Consider the following 11,076-nt stretch of genomic DNA (forward strand, 5'->3'; position numbering starts at 1 on the left):
ATTGGAAAATTGTATGGTGATAACATGATTCTTTGAGTTGGTTGATGTTTGCTAGAGATTAAGGCCATAATCCTTAGTTTATAATTTTCTAATTTAAAATATTCATGTGTTTAACTAGTGTTCTTTAGCTTGTCTATTTTACATGATTTTAGGTGGTTAGTTTGTTGTTTTCATGCTAGCTTTCCTTTAATTATGAGATTAGGTAGTTTTGACAAACTTACTAATCTATGGTTATTATCTTGAAAAACACCCATCATGATGTTGTGTTGTTAGTATTAGGTTGCCTTGATTGGAATTTGATATTGATGCTTAATACATGATGTTTGCCATTATCATTGTCATTTTGTCACTATGTTTAAGTGGATGCATAGTCTAAGTAGTCTTGTTTGGATTGATTGTTACTTGTATTTTATTTGCTTTGTTATTGTTATATGTTAGTTTAGTAATTTGAAAAATCATATGGATTGTTTGTTCGGTTAAATTAATTACAAAGATTTATTATCAAAAGTTCGCCGTGTCCATGGATTGACACTCGGTTCTTACCGATTCTTTGCTACAAACGATAGGTACACTTGCCTTTCGTCTGTGGTTTGGTTGTTGGTGAAAACCATTTTTAAAACCCGATTTGTGTGAAACTTTTATTTAAATTTTTATATATATATTCGCACACGTCAAGTTTTTGGCGCCGTTGCCGGGGACATGGTGTTTTACTTTTGAAAACGATTCGAGTAATTGATTTACCTTGTTGATATTTTTGCTCTATGTTATTTTAGTCTATTTCATTTTTATTCATCTTGTTTTATTTTATTTTATTAGTTATATTGTTAAGTAGTTTTCCGTATCTTGTTTGTTTTCCGTTCCGCGTTTTTTCGGGTGATGCATGTCCACCACACCCGGTCCTGAGAGCAACATCTTCGAGAAGGTTTGAGGAGGAGAGCACGCGATATTGCTGAGGTCTTTGAAAACGAAGTTGTAGAGGAGGATGAGAATCTCGAGGTAGAAGAGATGGCGGATCCGAACAATCAAGGTCGCATGGATGACTTCGCACGCCGTCCCTTGATGGCTATGGCAGCGGTGTTACGGAGCCCGAGATTACCGTGAGTTTTGAGATCAAGTCGAGTATTATTCATATGGTCAAAAATTCCGTTTCTTTCCATGGCCTCTCAAACGAGGACCCTCATCCTCATGTTGCGCATTTCCTTCGATTATGTGCGACATTCAAAATTCAGGGGTGTACGGACGATGCCGTGAGACTCCGACTTTATCCATTCTCACTTCGTGGGGATGCCTTGGAGTGGTTAGTGGCACTCCCTTCCGGTTCCATCACCACTTGGAACCAATTGGTTGAGCAGTTTCTTCTTCAGTACTTCCCACCCGATAAAACCCCAAGATACCGGGCAAAAATCACTGGTTTTCGTGTTGATGACGACGAGTCACTTCATGCTGCATGGGAGAGGTTCAAGGGCTTGTTGAGAAAATGCCCTCATCACGGTTTGAGTCGCGGACTTCAGTGTCGTACGTTCTTTGATGCTTTATCCGGAGCACTGAAGCAGGCCGTTGATCAGGTTGCGGGAGGAGATTTCGGTAGGTTTACTCCCAATAAGGCGTTGGATGTCTTGGAGTGAGCTACTAAGAAGAGTTTTGCATACAATCTGCCTCGTAGTATTCCTTACACTAAGGGCGTTCTTCATGTCGATTCAAATACCCTTGTTTCCGCTCAGTTAGAAGCCTTGACCAAAAGATTTGACCAGATGCAATCCGATCAGTCCAAATCTAGCTCTCGTTGTGGGGTGTGTGACGGGAAACACCAGACCAATCAGTGCCAGCAGGCCAAGGTGGTGGAGGATGTTGACTTTGTGGGCCACCAAAATAATGCCTACAGCAACTCCTATAACCCGGGATGGAGATACCACCCAAATTTCAGCTGGAAAGATAATGGTGGCTCTCAAAATCAGAGTCAAAATCAAAAGCCACCAAGGTTTAACCAAAATCCAAATTACCAGAGTCAACCCTAGAACCAATCTTACCAGCAAAAGCCTCAGTTTCAGGGTTCCAGCAGTGGTGGTCAGTCTAGTGGGGGGGGGCGTCTAGTGTTGAAAATCTTTTGACCCAACTTTTAGCTAAGACCGAGACCTCAAACAAACTGGCTAAACAGAGGAACCTAAAGATTGATGAGACTCTCCAGAGACACAATCTCGAGTTGAGGAATCAGAAAGCGTCCATTCAGACCATCGAGAATCAGGTTGGACAGATTGCTCAGCTCCTCTCTGCGAGACCACAGGGTGGCCTTCCGAGTAACACTGAGATTAATCCGAATGCCGAGGCTAAGGCGATTACCCTGAGGAGTGGTAGATCCACCATTCCTCTTGATGCATCAGTTTCCACACCAAAACCGATTGCCGATGAGATCGAGACTGAGACTCCTGGTGAGGTGCACCCAAGGGTAACCCCAGAAAGTACCGCACAAACCAGTGAGCCAGTCCTCCCATTTCATACCCAGGCTGTCTGAAGAAGCAGAAGATGGAAGAGCAATACAGGAAATTCTTAGAGCTTTTTAAGCAGCTTCACATCAATCTTCTGTTTCTCGATGCATTGAAAGAGATGCCTAAGTATGCTAAGTTCTAGAAGGAGGTTCTCTCGAACAAGAAGAAATTAGAAGAACTTTCTTGCGTGACTTTGAATGAGGAGTGTTCTACGGTCCTTCAGACTAAACTGCCAAAAAAATGACCGATCCAGGCAGTTTTACCATTCCATGTTTGATCTGTAGTTTGTCGGTTAGTAACGCTTTAGCCGACCTAGGTGCTAGAATAAACTTGATGCCTTATTCTGTTTTTGCAAAGCTAGACCTAGGTGATCCTAAGCCTACTCGCATGAGCATTCAGGTAGCCGACCGCTCGGTGAAATACCCAAGAGGTATAGTTGAGAATATGCTTGTGAAAATCGACAAATTTGTGTTTCCTGTTGACTTCGTGATCTTGGACATGGATGAGGATAAAAATGTACCACTCATCTTAGGTCGTCCTTTCCTAGCCACTGCTAGAGCTCTCATCGATGTCTGCGCCGGCAGACTCACTCTTAGAGTTGGAGACGAGGAGGTGACCTTTGATATTGGGAGATCCATGCGGCAACCACATGATCATAACGACGTGCTCTACATTGATACCATTGATTCTTGCGTTTGTGAGCACATACAGGACACGTGTGAAGAGTACTCTTTGGATACTCAGTTGTGTTTTAGAGAGGTTTCTGACTTGGTCAGTAGGCCTTTGATTGAGGAGTTGGTCTGTGGTGTGGACCACGAGCCTCCTGAGTGTTTAGAGAGATTGAGGATGTTGATCGCGTTGCCGAGCCTAAGGCAAAACCTTCTATTGTGGACCCATCATCTATCGAGCTTAAGGAACTCCCGTCCCATTTGGAGTACACCTTTTTGGAGGATGGGTCCCGCTTTCCTGTTATCATTTCTGCTGGTTTGTCGAGCGAGGAGAAGGTGAAGTTGTTTGCGGTTCTAAAGAGGCACAAGCATGCGATCGCCTAGAAGATCATAGATATAAAAGGGATCAGTCCATCCTTTTGTACCCATAAGATCTTGATGGAGGAGGAGTACAAACCCGTGGTGCAGCACCAACGACGTCTCAACCCTAATATGCAAGACGTTGTGAAGAAAGAGGTCATCAAGCTTCTTGATGCTGGATTGATTTATCCAATCTCTGATTCCCCATGGGTGAGCCCGGTGCAGGTCGTCCCGAAAAAGGGCGGTATGACGGTTGTTGTGAACGAGAATAATGAGTTGATTTCTACACGTACCGTCACAGGATGGGGGGTTTGCATTGACTACTGAAAACTCAACGATGCCACGAGGAAAGACCATTTCCCACTCCCCTTTATCGACCATATGTTGGAGCGACTGTCGGGAAAGATGTACTATTGCTTTCTTGACGGTTTCTCGGGATACTTTCAGATCCCCATCTCTCCTGAGGATTAGGAGAAAACGACATTCACATGTCCCTATGGCACATTCGCCTACTGGCGGATGCCCTTTGGACTGTGTAATACCCCAGCCATGTTTCAGAGATGCATGGTGGTGATTTTTCATGATATGATCGAGGACTCCATGGAGGTTTTCATGGACTATTTTTCTGTTTTTGGGAGTTCCTTTAATCATTGTTTGAGAAATTTGGAGAGAATGTTGGCCCACTGTGAGGAGGCCAACCTTGTTCTTAATTGGGAGAAATGCCACTTCATGGTGAAGAAAGGCATTGTGTTAGGGCATAAGATTTCACAGGCGGGGCTTGAGGTTGATCGAGCCAAAATTGATACCATTTTGAAGCTTCCGCCACCAAACTCGGTGAAGTCTATTAGGAGTTTTCTCAGTCATGCGGGATTCTATCAGCGATTCATAAAGGACTTTTCCCAAATCGCCCGCCCGATGACAAACTCCTTGAGAAAGATGCCTCATTTTTTTCCCCTCCAAATGTCTTCGGGCATTCGAGCTTTTGAAGGAGAAATTGGTGAATGCCTCTATCATGGTTGCTCCCGACTGGTCCTTACCTTTCGAGTTGATGTGTGATACGAGTGACTTTGCAGCCAGGGCGGTCTTAGGTCAAAGGCGGGATAAGCACTTTCACTCGATTTATTATGTGAGTAGGACACTGAATGATGCGCAGGAGCACTACAAGACCACTGAAAAGGAGCTCCTTGCTATTGTCTTCGCATTCGATAAATTTTGGTCTTATCTTGTCCTTTCTAAGACCATTGTGTTCACGGATCATGCAGCCCATCGTTATCTGTTCTGTAAACAAGATGCGAAGCCGAGACTTATTCGTTGGATTTTGTTGCTGCAGGAGTTTGACATTGAGATTCGTGACAAAAAGGGTGCTGAAAATGTCGCGGCCGACCATCTCTCCCATTTTGAGTGCTCAGCTTCATCGGAACAAGTGGGGGTTCACATAAATGACAATTTCCCCACGAGTTCCTCATGCATATCGAGATACGGGATGAGGATCATCCTTGGTTCGCTGACATTGCGAATTTTCTTGCTAGTGGGATCGTGCTTAAGGGTCTTACTCACCAGAAAAAAAAAAAATTCTTTTCTGATGTTAAGCGTTATTTTTGGGAGGATCCTTACTTGTTTCGTGTTGGTGCCGATCAGCTCGTGCGTAGGTGTGTGTATGGTGATGAGGCTCGAAATATTTTGAAACACTGTCACAAGGGGCAGACCGGAGGACACCATGGAGCCACATCCACGGCGAAGGTCTTTGATGCCGGTTTTTTCTGGCCAACCATCTTCTGTGATGCTCATGATATGGTGCAGTCTTGTGATGCTTGCCAGAGGGCGAGCAACATCTCATCATGAGATGAGATGCCCCAGCGACCGATTCAGGTCTGCGAAGTTTTTGATGTCTGGGGCATCGACTTCATGGGACCTTTCCCGACTTCTTTTAGCCATCGTTACATCCTAGTAGCCATTGATTATGTTTCGAAATGGGCTAAGGCGCAAGCCTTGCCCACAAATGATGCTAGATCGGTGGCGAAATTCTTGAAGAAGTTGTTTTCCCACTTTGCTGGCCCCAAAGCACTGATTAGTGACCGAGGGACACATTTCTGTACTGCCCAGTTCGAAAAGGCATTGTCCCCGTATGGTGTCCATCATCGCTTCTCTACACCATATCACCCGCAGACGAGTGGGCAGGTTGAGGTCACGAATCGGGGCATCAAGAGGATTGTGGAAAAGACGGTTAGTCAAAACCGTAATTATTGGTCCGAAAAATTAGATGACGCAATGTGGGCTTTCCGTACCGTCTACAAGACACCGATTAGTACGACACCGTTCAAATTGGTGTACAGGAAAACGTGTCATCTCCCTGTTGAACTCGAGCATAAGGCACATTGGACAATGAAATGTGTGAATCTTGATCTTGCATGCACGGGTAAAAACAGGATGGGTCAGTTGCATGAGCTTGAGGAGTTGAGAGGCCAAGCTTATGAGAATTCACAGATTTACAAGGAAAGGATCAAACAGCTTCATGACGCTCGGTTGAAGGACCACAAAAAATTCCAAGCGGGCGATCGTGTTTCGCTTTATAATTCTCGCCTTCGTTTATTCCCTTGGAAGTTGAAATCCGGATGGTCCGGCCCCTTTAGTGTGAGACAGGTGTTTGACTACGGCACCGTTGACATTGGCCATGAGGATGGACGCATCTTCAAGGTGAACGATCACCGTTTGAAACACTATTTGAGTGAGCCGGATGATTATTGTAAGCTAGAACTTGTTTTTGGGATTGCATTTTAAAACCATATACATATACATGGCATAAACCATTGAGTAATTTAGGATAAACCCTTTGTCTAGCAATTTTTCCACTTATATTTTCCTTTCACACATTATCCGCTTAGTAGCCCATGTTTAGCCATTTCCTGTGTTTTTATTATTTCACCCTATTTTTATCGCCACTTAGCCATATAGCCTTTTATATTTTCACCCATTTTTGGTTAGAAATCCGGTTCGGCTAAGTTAGTTAGTTTATTTTTTGTATTTTATTTATGTTGTATTTTATTCACTTGGGAAAGCACAATACTATCTTCCAAGTTTGTATGTAAAGTTTATAAGTTGGTAAAAAAAAGCCTTATAAGAAAAGAAGAGAAAAATACGAAGTTAGTTCATCATATATTTGGGGAAACGTGATTTCAAAGAGCAATTTTTGGTTCGTTATCTCTCGGCTCGTTTAAACCATTTGGTTTAGTTAGTTAGATTTTGTTTTATAGCTAACTTAGTTCCGGATTTTCTAGCCGTTTAGCCACTTTTTCCAAAAATTCCTCAAGTACTCGTGTTTTATGCCATGTATGTGTTGGTTTAATTTAACCCTTAAACAAACCTATGCCTTGCTTAGTCATCGTCTTGGCATCGAGTGTTCTCAACATGCACTATTACACGCATGATCACTAAATATAGCCAAGTGTATGAGTGAACATTGTGAGGTTTGCAAGGTGGGTATGTGATGACAAGTTGTAATGTTCTCTAGATTGTGTCTTCATCTTTATTAGGCTTGTTTGGACATATTTACAATGCTTGCTTGATATATTAAAGATTTGAATGATTATTGCTTGCGGGTTATTATTGCTATTTTGGAGTTTGTGTTATTTGCTTGAGGACAAGCAAAGTTCAAGTGTGGGGATGTTTGATGTAACACAAAGTGTACATCTTATTGCATCGAATTATCCTCGTATTTAAACCGAACTCCATGCAAATTCATTGTTTTAGGTACTTCTTTGAGTTATTTATGAATTTGCAGATCCGGGCACCCACCCGACAAAGAAAATACGAAAAGAGGGCGTTTCAGGGACAAAAACAGCAATCTGCCAGATCTGCACGCCCATGCATGCCCGTGCATGGGACCGTGCCACCTTGGAAAATCACCAGTGCAAGCCAGTGCAGGATCTAATGCCAAGAAAATTCAAAATAGCCAGCCCGTGCAAGCCCGTGCCCGAACAGAGAAATCTGACTGACTTTTTGTCAGATTAAAGCAATGGGTTGACTTTCCGCATCAGGGCACGACCGTGCATGCCCGTGCCAGACGTCCAGAATGCATAAATACACCTCCATTACCTCCATTTCAAGGGGGAGCCTTAGGAGAATTCTCTGAAATTGCTGGAAATTTATTGTGTGTTTTCTAGAGAGAATTCAAGACTTCCATCTTGTGTGATCATCCTTGCAAGTAGAAATCATCATTCATCTTAGTTTGCAATTTCTTGTTCTTAACAATGCTTTGCAAGACTACTTTGATTTTGTTTGTTGTATCAAGCCTTATGGGCTAATACTTTTGTTACTTAGATTATGTTGAAACTTTTACTTATGTAATATTTATCTATGCATGATTTTGGCAAGTTTGTGTTCTTCAAGTTTATGATATGTTCTTGAATAGAGTTTAATGGTTGAATGCTTGTTTTAATTCCTAGTCTTGTTAGTTTGATAGATGCTTGGACATAATATGTTGGAAAACTATATGTTGAGTATTTGTTTATGAACTTAGTTTGTGTATGCATATTTTGTTTATATCACTAAGTTAGGAATGACTAGTGGAAATTAACTTGGTTATGAATTTTAGCAAGCATGAAACCTATCACTTGATATTGGAAAATTGTATGGTGATAACATGATTCTTTGAGTTGGTTGATGTTTGCTAGAGATTAAGGCCATAATCCTTAGTTTATCTTTTACTAATTTAAAAGATTCATGTGTTTAACTAGTGTTCTTGAGCTTGTCTATTTTATATGATTTTAGGTGGTTAGTTTGTTGTTTTCATGCTAACTTTCCTTTAATTATGAGATTAGATAGTTTTGACAAACTTACTAATCTATGGTTATTATCTTGAAAAACACCCATCATGATGTTGTATTGTTAGTATTAGGTTGCTTTGATTGGAATTTGATATTGATGCTTAATACATGATATTTGCCATTATCATTGTCATTTTGTGACTAAGTTTAGATGGATGCATAGTCTAAGTAGCCTTGTTTGGATTGATTGTTACTTGTATTTATTTGCTTTGTTATTGTTATATGTTAGTTTAGTAATTTGGAAAATCAATTTGATTGCTTGTTCGGTTAAATTAATTACAAAGATATATTATCAAAAGTTCGCCGTGTCCATGGATTGACACTCGGTTCTTACTGATACTTTGCTACAAACGATAGGTACACTTTCCTTTCGTGTGTGGTTTGGTTGTTGGTGAAAACCATTTTTAAAACCCGATTTGTATGAAACTTTTATTTAAATATATATATATATATATATATATATATATATATATATATATATATATATATATATATATATATATATATGTATATATATATATATATATATTCGCACACGTCACACACTATCATGTACAAGCCAGGTTTATCCCCATTATATAAATCATATGGATAAAACTGAAAATTTCATTAACTTGTTCATCTCTTACTCCCATATAACATGCAGATTCCAAATTTTCAATTGATGATGTGGTCAGACAATTAAATTATCTAGGTTTAATTGTTATTATCCAAAACATAATTAAATTTGGGTTTGGATAGTTGGGTTCAAAAAGTTAGGTTCGCGGAACTAAAACTTTTTCGTATTAGGGCACATGGACCTTTGGATCGAATATATTAAAGGTTTTTCAGTGTGATCAAGACCAGGTGAATCATCTCACATATGTATTGGCTAAAATTTGTATATAGTCTGGTCAATCACTCCAAAATGATATTAGAATCTCAATTCCCATGTCGCAAAATTATCAACACTATTAAGCTTCTGGGTCATAATCGCATTTTGAGATGCCAATGCATAATAATTTGTCATTTTGAAGGTTTTATGTATAATTTGTCAAAAGGTGAAATTTAAAGGTGAAAAACGAACAAATATGAAAATATGAAGACGAATGGGTAGAGAATGAGGATTTATCTAACGAATGAGTCTTAGTTAACGAATGCAAGCTGTTAGCGAACGAGTGAGTTTAAGGGAGTTTAGCGAATTAGTGATAAAGTGATGAATAATGTAGAATAAAGATGAATAGAACGAATGAGCAATGAATACCGGGAACAAATGAGCAATGTAAAGATAACAAATGAGTGAACGAATGAGTGAACACTATAACGAATAAGTCATTAGAACGGTTATAACGAACTTCTAACAACCTAGCGAATTAATCCAAAAACTATAGCGAATGAGCTCAACCAACATCAACAAATTAGCGAATGTGTTCATGTCTTCAAACTCAAAACCCAGATTATTGATCAAATCAAATCCACAATAATTCAACACCTAAACATCACCAATCTACTCATAAACACTACGCAAACAAACCCGAACCAATTCTGAACACCAATTAAACCTCAAATCAGTCAAATTATATCTAATTTTGACTAATTCAAAGTCAAAATCTAAATATTCAAACCATTGTTTGCTCCCTATCAATTCTAAATTACATCAAATTGAACACCATAGTTCAATTCACTCAAGTCAAATCAAACTCTGATCAATCCGAACAAACCTCAATGCAATTTACACTCAATTATCAAGTTAATTGTCATTTATTGATACATTTTCAGTCCGTTCTAAGTCCATCAATTCTTTAACCAATTCAATCTCAAACACAATCAATTTAACTAATCGATTACAACCCATCAATATCAATTAGACATCCTCTTGAAGCTCTAATACCACTTGAGGAACCACGTGAATGATCATCATGATTCAATATGTTTAAATCTAGCCTTGTGATATAATCAATTGCTTATGATTACATCTACTGTGTGTAACTATGTGTATTGAGAGTGAAATTTGGTAGAGTAACGAGATGATATCAAATAATAACTTGGAACTCTTAATTTAGAAACAGATACATGGGTATTTATAGAAGAAGGGCTCATTCGCTATACAAGCATAGCGAATAAGCCGCATTTGCCACGCCATTCTCTAAACATCTCCCAAGCGAATGGTCTTATACACAATCTCTCTCATTTGTTAACATCCTCTAATGAATGAGGCAACAAAACTGTGCATTCGCTATACAAGCCATAACGAATGTACTATATATAATTACAAAACTAACCGCTATATATTATATCTCTTACAAAATAGGATAAACAAAGAACGTGAAGAGTATCAACAAAAATAGGACTAGATTTGAATTGGACTATAGGAAGATGGTCTCTTTGTAATTTTGTTTTCTAGTTGTGTAGTTGCGAAGCTTTTTGTTAGTGGGGTGTTTAGCTTATGCTTGTTTTTTTGACTTTCTAGAAAAGACGAAAAAGAAGCTTGTTGAGATAGTAGACTTTGGGTGAAATGTAATAAGACAACTTGTATCTTTCATTGTTATTATAGGGGCATGTGACGGTATCCATATTTTGACTTTCACACGAAATTTTTTATTTGTATTTCTATGGATTAAATAAACATACTTGTTTTTCACATGATTTTTAAAAATATTTTAAAATTTTAAGTATTCTGGTATTTAATTTTGTTGCAACTTCATTAAGCAATTTATAATTTATTAAATGTGAGGTCTTTTTAATTAAACCAGTGTTGATAGA

At 39.3% G+C, this 11,076-nt stretch overlaps 1 non-coding gene across 1 annotated transcript; it reads right to left on the reverse strand.

Annotated features, from left to right (window-relative positions):
* Nucleotides 1-1,390: 1,390 nt before the first annotated feature.
* LOC143589867 (small nucleolar RNA R71) lies at nucleotides 1,391-1,495 on the reverse strand. Its single transcript, XR_013145364.1, has one exon. It is a non-coding gene; the product is annotated as a small nucleolar RNA R71 (small nucleolar RNA).
* Between the last annotated feature and the right edge of the window lie 9,581 nt (nucleotides 1,496-11,076).

Source organism: Bidens hawaiensis, unplaced genomic scaffold (assembly GCF_021521415.1).
Source record: "Bidens hawaiensis isolate Kalapana, Puna unplaced genomic scaffold, B.hawaiensis_p1.1 tig00037988_1, whole genome shotgun sequence".
In the NCBI taxonomy this organism is placed as follows: domain Eukaryota; kingdom Viridiplantae; phylum Streptophyta; class Magnoliopsida; order Asterales; family Asteraceae; genus Bidens; species Bidens hawaiensis.